The sequence below is a fragment of the Onthophagus taurus genome, chromosome 11 (genome assembly GCF_036711975.1).
Source record: "Onthophagus taurus isolate NC chromosome 11, IU_Otau_3.0, whole genome shotgun sequence".
In the NCBI taxonomy this organism is placed as follows: domain Eukaryota; kingdom Metazoa; phylum Arthropoda; class Insecta; order Coleoptera; family Scarabaeidae; genus Onthophagus; species Onthophagus taurus.
Window position 1 is genome coordinate 7,515,581 of NC_091976.1, and position 20,580 is coordinate 7,536,160.

At 32.1% G+C, this 20,580-nt stretch overlaps 1 protein-coding gene across 1 annotated transcript in view; it reads right to left on the reverse strand.

The window, feature by feature from the left end:
* Positions 1 to 20,580, reverse strand: part of LOC111421734 (probable cytochrome P450 49a1) — a 38,872-nt gene that overhangs the window by 14,852 nt on the left and 3,440 nt on the right. The gene's annotated exons all lie outside the window — the stretch shown is intronic.

Consider the following 20,580-nt stretch of genomic DNA (forward strand, 5'->3'; position numbering starts at 1 on the left):
AAGTAGGTAACAGAACCGGGAAAAAAATATGGTTTTTGCTACAAAAATAATAACAACAATACTTATGGACAAACGGGACACAAAAATTTACAATCATTTGTTCTGCCAGAGTGTACTCTAATCAAAACATTGTAATTAAGTATTTTAATAAACGGTAAATAAGGAAAAATGGTAAAAATGAAAATGCCAACTGAATATACCGTCATGTATATACAAAATTTATTACTGATGTTTCAAACTTATCTCAACATAAATAATGCATCGGATATGTTCAAACCACTAAGGCCCGTTACTACCAAACCAATGCTATCTATCAGTTAAGCTATCTATAAGATACAATTTATCTCGTAGATAACAGGGTCGTCCGTTTATCTCACCTCCATTTATCTCATAGTTAAGAAATCCTTGAGATAATCAAGTAATCTAGGGATTTTTTGGTCTATTATATTAAATTGACAGCTCTATGTGGCCAAAAGACCTACTATTAGGTATTCTAACTATATATTCTAACCTGTTCTAACCTTAAAATTAAAATTTGGAAATGGAGACTGAGAAAATGCGACGAAACACCAATTTCATCAAAGAAGAATCTCGTATTATTGTATGTTAAAATGTGATGGTAAACAATAATGGCACAACTAACATGATGAACGACTGAAGATGCCAATTGTACACTCACTCCTGTAAAATCTGCTATGGATAGCAACATGTTACCTATTGCATAAAACCGAAGAGTCAGCAACAAACAGTTTGAAGGAGGTACTAAATTTTGATGAATTTTACATTAAATAATAGCAATCAACAAATTACTTACATCATGGATGGAGGTTTTATTACATCTTCTCTTTGATTCAAAAGGTGATGAAAACTTTTTTTCGAGAGACGAAATATCGTCATAAATTCAACATCTGAATGAATATTTTAAATGGTCAATTCTACTCCTTATTATCTTTTCGCTTCTTATAGGAAATTGATTTCTGCAAAAATTTGTTCTTCATCTCCAATGTCGAAGAAATTATCCATGATGATTTTTATGTTAATTATTAATAGTTTTTTATTTACGTTTATACTACTTTTCTTATTTTAACTGAAATAGTAAAACGCTCGAATTTTATACATCAGTATTAAAGTAAATTCTATTTGAGGTTAGGTATCCCTTAGATAGCAACTTATCCGACACCCAATCCACGGGTTAGGCTCGTTACTATCATCTTCTGGTTAAGCTATCTAAGGGATTATTACCACGGTTACTGCTAGTTTACGCGCTCTGATAGGCTAGCAGATGAGTTTATCTATAAGATAAATTTGACTGAAAGATGGTAGTAATGGACCTTACAGATAGTTCAAAAGTTATCCCTTGGATAGCGGTATCTATAAGATAAATACAGTGGTAGTAACCAATTTTTAAGCTATCCGATAGATAACGCTATCAGCGAATTTAACTATGAGTGGTAGTAGTGGGCCTAAATCGCACGAACTTTATATTCTAACTATAGAAGTTAACTAATTATTCCCATTTTTATGTAAAAATTAGACTTTTCCTAAATTAAAAATTTTTCAAGTTCAATTTATGACATGTAACTATAGAAACCATAAAAGTTACAACTTATGTTATTGAAAAATATACGGACAAATCAAATTAGAATATGGGTAATTGAATAAAATATTTTATCTACAACTATTGAATTATCTATTCATTATACATTTGATTTTTGACGGGTAATGACATGCATTACCCATGACTGACAAAGTGTTGAATAATGAAGCCATTATTCCACAGTTCTGACACGGCCTACTAATCAAAAAATAAAATATTAACAGAATGACAGCTTTCTTATATTGAGGTTATTTCTGAAATGTCTATCAAGTTTATTATTTTTTCCTTTTTTTTGATTTTTTTTTCAAAATTAAATAGTTGTAGATAAAGTATAGTATTCAACTTGCGTATAATGGATGTTACCCACTCAGATTACAACACTCGCTCGCTTCGCTCGCTCGTGTTGCAACTTCATCTTATACGCTTGTTGAATAATATACTATTAAATGTAAATTTATGTAATAACACTATACATATAAGTAATAAATATTATTTATTTGTAACTGAACAAATCAACTATTCATTCAAACAAATCACCTCCTAATTCGGCACACATTTGAAGACAAGTTCTAAATTCTTTATAAGAATTACGAATTTCTGCCAGTGGTAGAGATTCTATCGTATTAATTTTTCTTAGTTTTAATAGTTCTGCATCGTCTTGTAATGGTTCACTGTAAACAATTTGTTTCAATCATCCCCAAAATTAAAATCCATAAAGTCCATAATTGTAAGATCAGGACTACGTGACCATCAAATAGGACCATTTCGTCCAATCAATTTTTTGACGAAATTGTACATTTAACCATTTGGTACAATGTATGAATGGTAAGCTGGGCAACTGTCGTTCTAAAAGTACATTGACCGTATAAAATTTGCTGGGAAGAAACAATATCATTTGTTGAAAAGGTGCTTTCATCCGAAATTACAATAAATTTATGAAAATTTCTGTTATTTAATATTTCATTACCAATCTCAAGACAAAAATCCAAACCTTTGGCATCATCGCCGGCATCCAAAGTATGTCTAAATCGTGGTCTAAATGGTTTAATTTTATTTTCTTTGTAAATTCTGGAGAGGTGCGATTTACTAATTTCAGTTTGTAACGCTCTTCTTCGCAGTGATAATTTTGGAGTTTCTTGATCGCAATTTAATGCTATTAGAGAAGCCGCGTCTTCCTCATTTAGTCTCTCCGTCTGCTTCTTTATAGATAATACAGAACCCGTTTCCAGAAATATTTTCATAAGTTTGCGAGCCCCAACATGAAATATTTTTGTGTCCGGATATTTTTGCTGAATTTTTTGTATAACCACACGAAAACGTGATTCACCAGTACTATAGCACTGTACTAAATAAATTCTCTCTTTCACGGTTAACATCGCATGAAAAGACAATCTCACTAACATAAGTTGTAACCTTTATGGTTTCTATGGTTACATATCATAAATTGAACTTGAAATATTTTCTATTTAGAAAAAAGTCTAATTTTTACATAAAAATGGGAATAATTAGTTAACTTCTATAGTTAGAGTATAAAATTCGTGCGATTTAATAGTTTGAAAATATCCGACGCATTATTTATGCTTAGATAAGTTTGAAAAATCTGTAATAAAATTTTTTTTCCTCTTTGTAACTCGAGCCGGGAACATACTGTATATATATTTTAAACCGTACGTCAATATAAATCTACCTGATAACTATTCGGCCGATAAATTTATCGGGAGGATAAAGATATTCGCTGTTGTATATATAACCTGTTTTTCTCGGTAGGATTGCTATTGGCGAAATAAGAGTCAGTTGGTAGTATTTTCCCCATATCTATCCAGTAATTCGTGCCGTAGGTTGGTAACGCAATAATAACAATTGTTTAATATAAGCAGTTGCAGTAACCATACAAAGTTTTTATACAAAAACCTTGGTAACCACAAACAGGGTTTCAGTGTTAAAAGTAACAATTGGTGGGATGTCAGAATTGGGCTAAAATAGAGCGTGGTTTATGAAGTAAACGGAGGTGTCACTTTCAAACAATTCAACCAATTCCCCCAACTTTCGTTATTAATTTCGTGTCGCCAGCAAAAATATTTGTGTTTCTAAGAAATACAAATATACACAAAAAAAAGAAAGTGTGTTTAAGAAGCGATTTTTTTAATAAAAATTTTTCACAATGTTTATAATAACCGCACGGGAACTGTTTAAAGTCGTCCAATAGCGATTATCGGAAAAAGTTTATTTCTCTTTCCGTGTCGAATCTATTGGTGAGTACACGTATCCTTCAACCGCACAATGCTCTGATGCGGAAGATACGGAACTCCTGTATAGTTTGGTTCACGAATTGTCATATATCGGAATTGTCGCGAGTCCACCAATTTCGGAAGTAAACATTCGTAAAACCTTTTTAATTTGTACTCCATATTTTCATTCCAAAACTGTTTATCTCGTCTAATGTATTCTACTTTCAATGGAAATTCATGCCCTGTGAAAACGGCAAAAATACAGCCATTGCGATTTGTTACTTCCATCTGGCCTTGTATTTCGTAATACCATTGATGTTTTTTATTGATCTCGTAGGTGACTCTAAGTAGGTCGACATTTGGCATACGTTGCAATTATGTAATATTATTAATACGATGTAATATATGAAAAGGTAGAATAGTTGTTGACATGTGGAAAGAGGAACAATAAAGAAAAGTAAACGATTTACTCTTTAATTTAATTTCACCTGACACCTCAATCCAAAAGGATCAACAGTCATCACAATTTGTTTTGTTATAATTCCAGAACTCAATTTTTCGTTCTCGTATGGCTTCATCTGGGTGCATTTTGTATGCTGTGTAAGGACATTTAATTTCTACGATAACATCAATTCCTACGACCATCGGAACTGACACCTAGAAAGTAATGTTTTGAATGAATCAACAAGCCACACTTCTCTATTATTATATTTTGTAACAAATCTAAAGTAATCCCTTCATTAATTATGCCGTGGTTTATACTCTTCGAATTCAACAAATGTTGTTATGAATAACGTAGGGATTCCACCAAGTTGGTACAAATGGTCGTGTTCCTATACTTTATAAAAGTTTTAAGTCGTGAGTAGCTTTCTTCTTCTTCCAACCAGTACCCACTATCCGATTGAAATATAGTGTCGCGTTGAAGCTTTTGCTTTTCCGCCTTTGTTATATTTAAACTTTCTAAAAATCTTTCTTTTTCCTGCTCAAATAACCCCACGTCTAAATCTGCCTTTAAACACGAATCTCCATATTCTTTATCTGCACTTTGAATTTATTTTATTTTTATTATTATTTTTCTACTCTTCTCTCAAGTCATCTTCTTTTGATTGATAACATATATTTTATTCTTTTTTCATCAAATTTATCCAATAGATTACTACTTATACTAGTACCTCGATATTTTTTGATGGTATACCAGAGTGTAATCTTCTTGAACTAAATGAAATGACTAAACTGAAAAGTTTATTTGTTTACCGTTCACAAATGTTGCTATTATTGAATTAAACTGTTCGACTATGTTACTATTTAGTTTCTTTAAAAGACTCCTACTTTGATTTGAAATTGATGAAATAATTTGTTATAATCTATAATACATTTCCGGACAGGAAGTTCTCATTTCCACAATGTAGTAAAATAGTTTTGGCAATTATTTTACGGAACTTTATCATAAATCTTGTTTCTTTAGTTAATGCTATCAATGTATTGTAATAGTTTCGTAATAGATGATTGCAACATTCTATTTTTTTTACAGTTAAATTTTTATACGGTCTCGGCCACAACACTTATTAATGAAAGACCGCCATGATCCACTTTAGCATTTTGTTTGGCATATGTAGCTTCTTCAACTGCAGCGTCTTTCATGACTTGTACTGCAACACTCTCCCAAGCATCAGGTACTCGATTTTGACATTTTTGGTACAACTTAGATGACATGAACGATATATTTAAAACGGAAAATCCTCCATATTGCAGAAATCACTTCCAATACTCATTGGATCTTGGACAACATCTTTGTTTACAATATTTTTTGCTGTATGTAATTTAAATTCGCTTTTGCACATATTACATCTAATTAAAAACGTAGACTTTACTTCTTTGTAAAACACCAGATTTGCAAATGAGCAACCAAATCGTAAACCATGCTGACTAATATTAATTAATTGTTCATTATAGTACTCAATGTCAACTATTCGTCTCTCGTATATTTGGAATATAGTTTCCATTTGTGATGTATTTCCGCTTCTGGTTAAATCTAGAATTGTTTATTCTAAAGATTTCGATAAAAATAAAAATTATTTAGAGTAGATTTTAAATTTTTTCCGCCATTTTTAAACGAGTTATGACGTCATCGATGTTTTTTTCAAATACAATAAGCAATTTTTTATTACGGAATTCGAAAGAGGGCTGTTTTCTGAGTTTACTACAGTTAAAATTAATAATAGTTACATAAGAAAATTTTCGAGAAAAATTGTTTTAAAATTTCATTATCTCCCATTCACTTGAGATAGAAAAATAGCAGTAGCCATGTGTAACCATAGCAACCATATCAACAAATTTTGACACTTGGATATTGGAAGCAAACATCCAATATCCAAGTATCAAAATTCGATTTTTTCAACGTATCGACAAATAAGAAAGCATCAATGAGACTTACTGATACTGAAAGAATCGAAATGCTAATGATGATTGGTTTCGGAGATAAAGTCGAACACACAACGAAGTCTGTGCGTTGTTTAATGAAACTCATCCAAATCGCACGGCAATATCACAATCATCTATAAGCCGAATTGAGAGTAAATTTCGCGAACTGGGACAAACCTAAAGCCGGACGTCCATCGTCCTCAAATGAAGATCAGCAATTTTTCCTGCTAAAAGTACAGGAAAATCCACATTCAACCCTCATGAATGTTACTACTAATTTGAATTCATCCAAAAACACAGCATCAAGATTATTCAAAAGAGAAAAATATCACCTCAATAATACAAAATGCACTTGGTGCAGGAACTTTGCGATGGCGATTTTGATCGACGAGTGCGATTTTGTGGGAGAATGAAGGAACCAACCAACGGAAATCCTGCGTTCATTAAAAACATTCTCTTTTCTGATAAAGCAACGTTTTGCTTAAAAGGTACCGTCAATAAGCAAAATTGTTATGTCGATTCACTTGGCCCTTTAACCAAAATCTAAATTCATCCGAAAACATGATGACATTATTGCAGAATTCGAGTCTACCGAAGCTTTTCTATGGAGTCTACGATCAAATACGTCTTCGCTCACATCTTGCAGCAATTTAATTTTGTATGGATGAAACTTTGTTTGCTTTGGAATTGTATATACAGATCCTACACTCATATCGTGATTTAAAGATACTTGGCGCACGGATGATTTTGAATTTTCAACAAGATCCAACATTAGGTTTATAGATCTTTCATTATTTGTTACAGTTTTAGGACGTCCTTAGCTTCGAAGATTCTTAACATTTCTGGTCAAATTAAACAGCTTCAAATTTTTCGTAACCACAGATCTACTGATTGGTTCTCGCTCAGGATACGTAGCGTTAAAAAGGACACATACTTCTGCATGAGTTCGCCTTTTATCGCCATAACCTATCATCATAAGAAGTTCTATCTTTTCTTTTTCACTTAATGTTACCATGTTTGGAATTTATCTTGTTGACGTTTAAGACAACTTTTGACGTTTTCAATAAAATTTTTAAGGTACTTAACTGGACATTTTCATTTTTATCTTATTTATTATTAATTAGACAATGTTTTGTAAAAGTAATTACATTTTCGAATGCAGAATAAAATAAGCTTTCGAATGATGTCAATTTTGACCAATGAAATATTAAAAAAAAATCAAGTTGGCGCTGCATCTTAAAAAGTTTGACTGCTAAACAGTTGAAAATGTTGTTAACAAAAGATTTTGTTTAGACAAATTCACATTTCAAAATTCATATTAATCCAACAAGACCTTTTGGAGATCTTAAGCCTGTTCCATACTTAATAAACACCTTATATTTAGCATAAAATGTAAAACCTTTTAGGAACATCATGTTTATAGGAAACAAACTTTAGATGAATAGTACTTGAATTCGTGTTGGATTAGTTCAATATGTCTGCTGTACAATTCAAATGGCCACGTCGAAAAAGTACGTCTGTTCTTCTAAGGGATGTAACTCTATAATTATAACCTCAAATCGAAACGTCTTGTGAGCGTTGTCATGAATCTGTTAGTGTTTTCACAAGCCGAAAATGTTTTCTTTGAAAGGAAAATCATTAAATAATATCTTTGACAATGTTTGACATATAACCTCTATTACTAACATAAGCTACATTTAAATGTATGTGGTAAAATAATCTAAGTCATACGTCCATATCTTGATTCATACCATTTTTAAGCGATCTGTCACTGCCAGCTCTCGTGGTTTCTACTATATCTAAATTTGAGTTTAGAACATGAAGATGAACAACTTTGTGTGGAAGAATCCTTAGAGGAATGAATGGGTCTCGAAGGCGTTAAATTCGATGAGGAATCTCTATTTACTAGAGTACCAGTCAAAAATGGCGTGGATGGTCTTCGCCAGAAACTGAAGTATGTTTCAGGGCTACTGGAGTACTGTTTACCATCAATATATTTTAGCTGGAAGGGAGAATTTTGTGAGGAAAGCGAGGGGGGGCATGGGACCATCATTGTCACCGATAATCGCCAATTTCTACATCAATATGCTTAAAGAAGAAACGTTAACGAATAGTTCACGGAAACCAAAGCTGTCTATAAGGCTTCGTTACGTGGATGACACCTTTGTAATCTGGCATTATGGAAAGAGCGTTTCCAACAATTCCTGGGTCACCTGAACTCGTAACATTCCATGATTAAATTTAGTATTCAAGATTCCTAACGTCATCTGAAAGGTCAAACACTTTTTCAAAAGACGCATGGCTTTGGCTGAAAGTTTTTAGTTCTAGGTTTAATGTTTGTTCTAATGATAGTGCCAGTTTTAGTTCAACTGTACCACTACCTTAGGAATCTAGAGAACCTTAGTATAAAAAATCATCTTGACGACGTTCAGAATTAAATTGTCCAGAGCAAGAAGTTCTCCAATCGGATCTCCGGTAGGAACAGCCACGACCAAAAATTGTGAAAATGTTGGGCATGAACTCCATGAAATCTTACACGAAATGCAAAGATAAAAGTTCAAAATCTTGGACATCAGTAAAACAATATGGCCAGATTACCTCCATGAATTTCCAAAAAAATTGAATTTTATTTCTAACAGTTGCGATTTCGATACAAATGCTCGTAATTGCTCAGTTCTAGTTCGGGCGATAACTACATTAATATAGATTAAAAACAATTTTTTCCTTAGAAATTTCAATAAAGTATTTGGCATTGTTGATTTGGTAGTTTATATAAAAATAAGTTTCTAGCCAATAATAATAATAGTTTTATTGAATAAGTATGATTATACATTATTCTCGTCAATAATATACAGTTCGTAAAACTCAAAATATTACATATCCTGCCTTACAGCCCATTCACAATTCAGTATTTATATACTAGGAAAGTTCTTGTCTGCAGGGTATTCCTCAATTGAATAATACTGTTCTTCCAATAATATTCGTTTAACTGTCTGTTTGAACCTTTTGTTATTCAACTCTTTTATTTTTAATGGCAATGCATTGTACAATTTGACCGATATATAGTTGAAAGTATTCTGGGATTTTTTGATTCTGTGATATGGTATTAATAGACTACTTCCATGGCGCGTGTTGTAGATATGTAGATCTTCGTTCTTTGGCAATGTGTCTTTCTTCGTATGAACATTAACTACGCAGGTAAGTATGAAACAACCTGGTATAGTTAGCATTTTTAAGGTTTTAAAAAATGTTCGGCTTAAATCATAACCGTTAATGTCAAGAAATATCACTACTTTGGGACTATAATACAAGGTTCGGCAGAGGGAGATGTGACAAGTGCATAAGATTGGGTTAGAGATCAGAAAAATAATAACGAATACCTTCTACGACGGTATTCGAGGTTTTAATAGGACGATGATAGAAAACCGATAGGAAATCAAATAAACCACGTCTTAGGAAATGCGAGATATGGGTATTTCACCAAACCATCTAAAACATAACCCTGGAGCGAACGTTTCCTCGGATCACATTTTCTTAATAGCTCAAATGTACATAAACTCAAACGAATAACAAAGAAAGGAGAAACCCGGATAAATGTAGAACACTTGAGGAAACAAGATGTACGAAATGAGTTACTGGTTGAAATAAAAGAAAACTTGAACACATTGGAAAACAAGAAAGAATAACGAAACTGCAGAATCGACCTTATTGAAATCCCCGATAGCTATTTTCAAAAAAAAATGGTACAAAAGAAAGCAAGTATGGATAACTAACAAAATTCTTACTCCCGTGGATAAGGCAAGAATCTTCAAAGGAAAGAATGATTAGAAATATAAGATAACACAACGAATACTCTGCACGAACCTCACTGTATGAGGTTCAAGCATACCATGAGAACTTCAACATTCACAAAGAGTAGCGGGAAATGGAAAATGAATCACAGAAATAAATCAAAAATTAGAAATATGGAAAAACTATCTTACACTAATCAACAACTAATCATTCAAAGGTGAGAGGCGAGAAATTAACTTTGAAGAGTACCCAGTATTGCTACAATTACCGCATGCTAAGTCTAATGACTCATACATTAAAAGTCTTGTTGAAAGTGATCAGAATAGAATAAACAAAAATTTGCACTCAATGTCATGCTTTATAGACTATAACAAAGCATTCGATAAAGTTAGACACGACCAACTCATGCAAACATTAACAAAGAAATCGACCTGAGAAAAAAAATTATTTTAAATCTCTATTACAGCCAAAAAGCGGCAGCACGAGCAGAAGACATAACATCTGAGCAAATAGAAATAATGATGTCAAAGATGTACACTATCACCAATCCCTTTAAATCTATGCTCAGAAGACTTAGTAAATAACGCACTTAATGACGATACGGTTCATTTAGCAAGAACACTCGAAGATCTACAAATGCAAGGTAATAAAATTGTAACAATGAGTGAAGAATATTGCCGAGATTTAAACCTTGCATTAAGAGGATAACCTATTAGCGAAAACAACGAATACCATTTTATTCAGCCATCGTTTAAAATTTTTGTATGTTTGTTACATCAAAATTTCTATTTTTTTATATAGTTTTTAGTGATGCATTTAGTTTTTTCAAAAAATGCAACAAATTTAAATAAAATGGGTTTAAAACGTTTAGTCGGTTTTGATTGCTTTCGGAGTATAAATACGGCAACATCGCAAATATTGCTCCGTCCCAAACATTACCCGAGACATAGTGGAGCTCGGTATTCTCGGTGACCGAGACGTCGGCGTAGTGTCTCCCAAGAAAAACAAACTTGAAGCGATTAATATTTTCGGATTTAAATTTAAACATTTAATTTACGTAGAATGCAAAACAATGTTTAAGTGTGGAAATAAATTTTTAATAATGAGAATATTTGCACAATTATCTGATCATTTATTATTAGATTAATTATTAAAATAAATACAAAATAAAAATGTAAAGAATATCACCAAAGGTATATTTTAAAATAAATAATACAACATAAATAATAAAAAAATATATTAACTCATAAAAAACTAAAAATTTTCTTAATAAACAATTTTTGCATTTTTTCAAAAATTTTCTGATATACCCTTATATTAGAAAAACAATCTAAAATTTATCTAAAATTTGGAGAAAAACAATCTCTATCAAATGAACCTAACAAAAGGGTACATTGCCATTTAAAACAATTCAAGTGTTATTCGTTGCTCATTTGTTTTCTGAAATATAAACAATTGAATGCTGTCCTATTATGGCAAATAATAGTATATTAAAAAACAAGTTTCGTAAGACACGCTTGAAATGCACGAATTCAAGTTGAAAACCGAGTGGCGAAGCCACGAGTTTTTTAATGAATGAGTGCTTTAAGTCTTATGAAACGTGTTTTTTATGCTATTTTTTGTAATTCGCGTTTTTATACTTTTTTTTAACAAAAATAAAGTAAATTTTGGCAACGTAGGGAAACAGGTATGTAGCAGTTGGTAACACCGGAACACTTGAAAATAGAAACTTTGAATTGACAATTAGAAACTGTCAAAACACAAAATATATTCACCTGAAAAAAACGTTTGATGTACACCTCCCAAAATAAGAGAAATTGCTCAGAGTCCATGTCCTCATCATTGTGGACCTTGTATTTGATGGTAAGAACGTATTTAAACCAGATTTTATCCATAGACAAAAATTGTCACATTGACAACTAGAAAAATTAATGACCCAATGTCACCAACTTGAACTGGTTCCATAAAATGTTACTAAAATCTCATTACAGCATCGGATGCTGTAAAGAGTCTCATTACAGCACCCGTTTGAGTACTGTTATAGCTTCCATTACCGTAGCGAATTACAAAAAATATTAAACAACTTTTGTATAAAATGTTTTTTTATAAAGTTAACATTTACCGAGATATACAGGTGTATCTGAATGACGTGCCCAAACTTTAGGGGGTGATTCTTTAGGCAGTTTTAGGGGTACTTTGATGTATGAACCATGGGCGACTTCGGCTCCCCTAAGGAGCTACACCCCTCCAAAAATGGCGGAAATTTTTGTTTAATTTTTTTTCTCAAAAACCATAAACGCTAGGAAAATTAAATTTGGGGAATATGTTTAACTCATAATAGGGCACGTTTGATCCTATTTTTACTTTCAACCTACCCTTCTAAACTACTAAACGTAACCATTTCAATTTATGCCTAGATTTTTTTTATGAAGCTGATAAATACATTGGAAAAATTTTAGTTAGATAGATAAAACTATTCTAAAACTTTTTTGTCTCTCTGATGTTCTTCTAAAATTTAATAATTTCTGAGAAAAAAAATAATTAAGCAAACACTAACTGTTAAGTTGTAGGGTTGTTAATCGAAAGTTGGAATGAATTTTTAATGAAAAAATCTTAGTAGGTTTTGCAATCTTTGTCAGAATTATTTTGTATACTATATTCCATAAATAATGGGCACCCTGTATAAAAATATATGGTGGTTCTGTAAGTGGTGACATAATTTCAACCACATATACTGCTAGAGCAACAACATGCAAGTCAAAATTTTGCATGGCGCGTATTGAACCGCCAAGTCCTTCATCCGTATCGTAAACAGAACGTTCAAGCTCTACAGCCAGGAGATAATCAGCAACGGTTAGCATTTTGTGAATGGTTATTGCAGTAACATGCTCAAAATAATGACTTCATTTCAAATGTTCTCTGGACAGATGAATCATGTTTTACAGGAGATGGTATAAATAATTGCCATAATGAACATATCTGGGCATTACAAAATCCGCATGCGATTAGACCAAAGAAATTTTAACAACATTTGGGGTGGAATATTTAACAACAATTTACTAGGTTTGCATGTACTTGATGGACGTTTGAACGCTGTAAATTACAGATTTTTTTTGAACAATACACTTTTTGATTTACTTGAAGATATACCTCTTAATGTAATTCAAAATATGTGGTACCAGCACAATGGTGCCCACCTCATTGCGGAAGAGTAGTTGTCGAGTGGTTAAATCAATATTTTCCAAACAAGTGGATTGGTAATAATGGTCCATTTGCTTGGCCACTTAGATCCCCGGATCTTAATCCATTGGATTTCTACTTATGGGGTCATATGAAACAAATTGTGTATTAAGTGGAAATTAACCCACGAGAACAGTTATTAAACAGAATACAAATGGCTGCTACTGAAACAAGAAATCAATCAGACATTTTAATTCGGCTGAAGAACTCTTTAATTCGTCATTGTGAAGCATGTATTCCTCCTTCAGAAGGAGGCTATTTTGAACAATATTTGTAATATTTATGTGTTTTAAACAAATGTAGCAGTTAATTATAATATAAAAATTAAAACTTTAAAGATCGGCATCCACCAACATCCCTTTTCGAGAAAACATATAATTTTAACTAACAATCGATAATAATGAAATACTAGTAATAACAACTATGTTCCAAAAAGCGGCCCCAACTCGTATTCAAATGCATTCAACTACGAATAAAATCAACGTCGCTGATTGTCGGGGAATTACCCGACAATCGGACAGTCCTAGTCGCCATCGGCTTGGCTCGCCAGCCCGATCGAGTACACATGGAGCGGTGTTGCCGCAGTAGGCGTGTTCACGAGCAAATCTCGTTTCGAATTTTTCGCCAGCTAGGTAGGCCTCTTAACCTTCGAGCAGGCGCACCCGATTTTATAACATGAGTGGGCGCGTGTCATAAATTTATAACAATAGGTCCGATTGTGTTTTTTCCCCGGTTTGTTTCCCAATACTTATTGACACAAATAAAGCATTGAAATCTTTGAAATAAATTAGAATGAATAGGAATGAATTAGGATGATGTCATAAAAATACAACTAAAATTATTGTAAAATTGAAAAGGTGTCCTCTCGAAAAAATTGAAATATTGAAAAGATAAAGACAAAAATTCCGATTCTGATAAAATTGTCATTTAGTATTATTCAAAAACGTGCAAACGAGCCGAAAACCTTCATACATATATGTTTCCAAACGTGTTTATAATACATATCATCCCATAATAAAATACGGTCAGCAATTATTATCAAACAGTAATTAGTGTGTACATTTCTTACCTTTTATATCTACTTTTACCAATTTTTTTTTGTCATCATATTCAAAATAGTACATGGTTACACGAATACTTTAGCGTTAAATCCTTTCAACTACATAATATAAGGAGGACTCCTTAGGTATTGTCATTTGAAGTACTCTGTCTGTATTACGTACTACAATCACTGCTTTTTAGCAACACTAATAGCAACTACACTAATTCAAATTGGTTTTTCTCTTTAGTCTTTTTACTAGTTCAATATTACCAAGCTTATGACTCTTGACAAATTTTCTGATAATTTGGGCTTTAGTTTCTATTTTCAGGTAACTATAAAAGTCGCTATCCTCAATGTCTGGAGGCATTATATACCACAGCGCCATAGCTAGATGCCATATGTCCATACGTTCTAATCTGCTAATATATGTAATACATAGCAACAGCTTATTATACATAGAATCGCACGTGCCTAAGAGGTATAGAATCGGACACAATACACTTCCTTGAAAAATCTCTAAGCAATGCTGTTACTGAACAAAAATTATGAAAGCTTATTAAAACTTATTCGAAATTTTACTGCTTCTAGTCAAAAATTCTATAAAAATTATTGAAATGTTAAGTAAAGATTACTTTTAAATTGTTAAATATATTTTTAATGTTAATTGTTATTTGTAGATAGTAAAATACATTCCTTTGCTAGATCGAGACAATATTTGTAGTATTAAAATTTCGGAATTTCAAAATACTCCCATAAATAAAATTATATTTATATTGTTTCTATACTTTTTATGAATACAATTATTAAAGATAACCTAAAAAATTACCGATTTTTTTATATTGATCGGTTTATTTATTTAGTTAATTTTTAGTTTTTTTAATTGGTAAAAGCAGTTTTTTAATATCTCTATTAGTATTTGAGTTCGATATTAGTATATTTAATATTAACTTAAAAAAAATAGCGATGTACGTACATTATTGGCACATTTTTTAATTGAAATCAATTTTAAAAACTGATTAATACTTAACTCGTCTTTCTTTTTCTTTGTCGTCTAACTAGTTAGATTATTACCATTATCAAAGACAAAACTCAAGTCTTAAAGTCAACTTTCGTAATACTTATACATAAAATGATTTTGACCTATTGACATTACGCAAATCGGTTAAGATTTAATCTCTAATAGTTTTTTATAATTATGAACGCATATTAAGAATCGAATAACCTTCATGTTACATTCTAGTTTATATGAAATATCACAAGTAGGAATTCAAAAATGTGAAACTTTTAAGAAAGTTTCGTTAACAAAACAGTTTCCACGACTTCAAAGACAAAACATTCCAAATTATACTATAATAACTACATTTAAGAAATGAGCACAAGAAAATCTAATAACGCCATTAGATAAAGGTATTTTAAGTATGTTTACTAACGACCAGATTCATGTACTTCATGGATATTGTTGTTAATAGGAATCTTCCGGTAAAAAACTATCATTAAGTAATAAATACAAGTGAACTTTACAAGGCTATTCTATAAAAAAATATTGTTATATAATATAATTACTTTTGAGATATTAGCAATCATATTTGGAAAGTACATTGATTCAAATAATACACAGTTACTCATCGAAAATAGAACACCCAACTTCGATTAGGGGAGGCTGGGTAACAGTGATACATGGGGAACAGTGATACACATAAAATATTTTTTGTTCTGCTTGTATCTCATAGATGTCGCTATGTCTGTTGGAAACCTATAAACATAACTTTTGAGTTGACCTGTACAAAAAAATGGCTATGCGTTTGTTAGTTGTGACAATGCCCTGAAACAAATGTCTCAAGGTAAATAATTACTGGGCAGTTTGAGAGTTTGTGCTAATATTACGACAATGTCTACTGTTTTTCTGATGCACAAGCGATATAGCCTCTAATTTAAGCCAGTGATTGTTGTGGTCAAAGAACATATGATCATAGGAGCGCCTCCTGGTACATTGGGGCTAGCTGCACCATCCGGATGGATGAATTCTAGATTGTTTGAAAAAGTCATGAAGCATTATATTAAATATACATGCAGTTCAAAAGAAAACCCTAGCCTTCTCATTTATGACAATCACGAGAGTCATCTATCAATTAACGTTCTAAACCTTGCTAAAAATAATGGAGTTGTTATAGCTACTTCCACCGCATTCAACAAACAAATTGCAAGCATTAGATGTTGGAGTATTTAAGCCATTCAGGGATGCAACACCCTGGCAAACCCATGACAATATATGAAGTTGTTGGTTGCGTAGGTGAAGCTTTTCAAAAAGCTATGTCACCGGCAAATATCACTTCTGCATTTAAAAAATGTGGAATATTTCCCTTTGATAGACACATATTTAGAGAGATAATTTTTTTTGCCAAGCTCTGTTACAGAGAGACTCGAGTTCTAACTGATATAACAAATGACGAGCAAGGTCCTACCTTGATTGCAATCCAAAATGATTCTGGAGATCTGTCCCAACAAAAAACCTTTCAAAATATTACTGACCAATTCATAACGCCAGAAGAGATACGTGGCTTTCCTAAGGCTGAAACAAGAAAGGGAAGAAACATGATTGCGACAGACACGCCTGCAAAAATGAATTGGAAGAAAAAGGCCAAAAGAAGCAAAAAGTATTAGAATAATCAAGAAAAGAAGTTGTTAAACGAAAAATCCAAGAAAATGATGAAAATAAGAAAAAACGAAAGAAGAAAGTAGTAAGAGAAAGAAAAGCATTGCTAGAAGGATGAACAAGAAAAAGGCAACGTGATCATACATCTTTTGCCGTAGAAAAAGCTGAATAATGTTAAAGGGACCAACAGTCGATGCTCTTTTGTATCTTCAAATTAAGAGTCGTTGATAAAGAATATAGAGTATACAGGGTATCTCACGTAACTGGTTCGTTAGAACTTTTTTAGGTTCCAGTATTCGTACAGTTTTGAAATTTTGGTAGTATGGGTTGTTCAGTCGGAACTTTCGATCTAAAATATTTTTAAGATGACTGCCACTTCTGGTCTATCGGAAGTACACCATAACTTCGTTATTTTAAATGGAATGCTATAGTTTTTATTGCACCTTTTAATTATACGTAAAAAAATATGTTGACTTTCATAAAAGTTATTGGTACCTAGCGCTTTTCGTTTCCGAGTTATTTTGATTTTAAGGTTTTTTTGGCAAATTTCACCATGCTCTTTAAAACCCTATATCCCAGCCAACGTTCGTTCAAAAAAGCTCTAAATTGGCACGATTACTCGTCAGATGCTCTCAAATAGATAGTCATATATTGTATCACAGTATCTTACACAGGGTGGTTAAAAATTGAATTACCATTTCTCCATATTCAATGGGGAGAAAGTCGAAAATTTTAAATGGAACGCCCCATATTTTATTAGCCTACACGAAAGGGAATTTAATTCTCTACAATTTATCTATAAACATTCCTATACTTATTTATTGTAGTTTCTCTCATATTCATAAATTTATCAAAATATGCAGAAAATGCAGGACACCGTTTGTATTTTTATTAGAAGGCCATGACATTTTGACAGTTTTTTGTTTAATTTATTTTTATTATTATTTGTACTATTAACTACAATTGATAATCTTTTAGTTTCCTAGCTTTTACTTACCAAAAATAACAAACAGAAGATCAAATAAACGAAACTATTAAAACAAAAAGTTAATGACAAAAATTAGATTTGAATAAAAATATACATTTATAATATAAATTTGTTATTAAATTGGATTTGGAAATGCAATAAAATACGTTAAATTATTTATTTCGTTGTCTTCATCACTGGTGACCGGAAATATGCGATTTCTTTTGGTCTCGATATATCCAGAACTAATAAATTCTTCATCAATTTTTTTGAAATTTTTCCTCGTGATGGGCGTTAGGTTTGTTAAGCATCTCTCATTAAGTGTTCGACACGTCTTGTCCGAAAGTTTATTACATTCGCCATCAATACAAAATAAATTTCAAATATCGGCGTTGGAATAATTTACCATGATGTTCAATAACTTACACCCGTCGTCAAATGTAACTAATGGCAACAATAATACAAACATGGACCAAAAACTGTCAACATTCCATAGCTTTCTAATAAAAAAAACCTGCATTTCGTGCATATTTTAACAAATTTCGCAATATGAGGCAAACTACAATAAATAGGTATGGGAATGTTTATAGATAAATTATAGAGAATTAAATTCTCTTCCTGATAGGCTAAAAGAATATGGGTCGTTCCATTTAAAATTTTCAACTTTCTCGCCATTGAATATTGAGAAACAGTAATTCAATTTTTGACCACCTGTATAAGATACTCCGATACAACAAATGACAATCTATTTGACAACATCTGAAGAGTAATTGTGGTAAAAAATTGTGATCTTTTTTGAATTAACTTTGGCTGAGATATGGAGTTTTAAAGAGCATGTTGAAATTTACCAAAAAAGTAACTTTTATCAAAGTCAACCTATTTTTTTACGTACAATTAAACTGTGTAATAAAAACTATAGCATTCCATTTAAAATAGCGAAGTTATGGTCTACTTCCGGTAGACCAGAAGTGGCGGCCACCTTGAAAATATTTTATATCGAAAGTTCCGAATGAACAACCCATGCTACCAAAATTTAAAATCTCTACGAATAGTGGAACCGGAAAAAGTTCTAACGAACTAGTTACGTGAGACACCCTGTATATTGAGTTAGAGTTTCTGATAAATTAGGAATGAACCTGTGATAGAAATTTATCACGCCTAAGAACCTTTGTAAACTTTTCAATGAAACAAATTTTGGAAAATCGGAAATAGCTTTAACCAAGGAACCAACGAAGTCTAATGAAGGCACACAAAGGTAGTTAATCTTTCGAAAAGTTTCGATAAGTGTTGTATTTGATTTTTTTGATTTTTGTTAATGAAACGCTGAAAGGTTGGAAGGGATAATTCTAAGAGCAATGCGAAGGGGCAGCTGTAACAATTTCTGCATGGGGATGTTTGAGAAAGAAGCGTTAAGGAAAAGTCCGTTTAAACCAAAGCTATGGCTTCGTTACGTGGATGACACCTTTGTGATCTGATAACATATAAAAGATCGTCTCCAGGAATTCTTAGACCAGGTAAACTCGTAACACCCCATGATCAAATTTACCATGGAAATGGAAGCTGCAAAACTGTTTATGTGTTACTTTTCCTGGTTTTGGTCACTAGGAAAACAGATGGGGGCATGGAGCTAGGAGTGTATAGGAAGAAACTACACACGAACATGTATCTACAGACTTCATCCCACCACCATCCTGAACAGAAGAAGTCAGTGGTTCAAGCATTGTCCTAGAGCAGACAGGATTTGCAACGAAAAGAATTTAAAGAACGAAGAAGGATTATTGGAATATGTACTCCAGAAAAAAGGCTATAATTTGAGGGATATCGAGCAAGCCGCGAAATAACGCAAGCAGACAGAAGAGACGGTAAGTACTGCATCAGGTGGTTTTATCTGCCTCCCTTATGTTTCAGGTGTGAAGGAGCGAATTAAAACATGTCTGAAGAAGCACGATATAATGGTACGATCTTCTGATAGCTAAAGACAAAGTAACCTCAGTGTGTAGGAAGTATTACGTTCGCTAAACTGGAAGTAACATCGACTACCGCATCAAGGAGCATGAGAAGGGATGTCCAACTTAATAAAATCCAGAAGATGGCAATCGCAGAGCAATGCCACAAAAAGTGACACACCACAGATTTCAATAAGATGATAGATAGAGAAGCGATAAAAATTCATCGACGTAAGAACAATATGAGTAGAAGTTGGGAACTTAGCCGCACATGGAAAATGCCAGTTCACTTGATAAAGCCTTCTCCACTCGGACTTGAGAAAAACAACTTAATAATAATAATAATAATATTAATAATAATAATAATAATATTTTATTGACAACTCATACAGAGATTACAACTCACAAAATAAAAGGAAATAAAAAAAACAAACCTAACTTCAAAAGTTGTCAAAAAGAGTCGAGTCAATGCACCCTAGTAGGGTACTATTGCTTTTCATCCCCCCTGGAAAATTTTGTAAAACAAGAAAAAATAAACAAAAAAAAATGTAAGAAAATAATAATACATAAGAAAAACAGGACGCAAGTACTTGATATAATAACATGATATATAAAAAAAAAACAAATATAGTATAACATTTTGAGACAATAAAATTATACACCTAACAATTTTAAATTTATATAAGTTTCAATT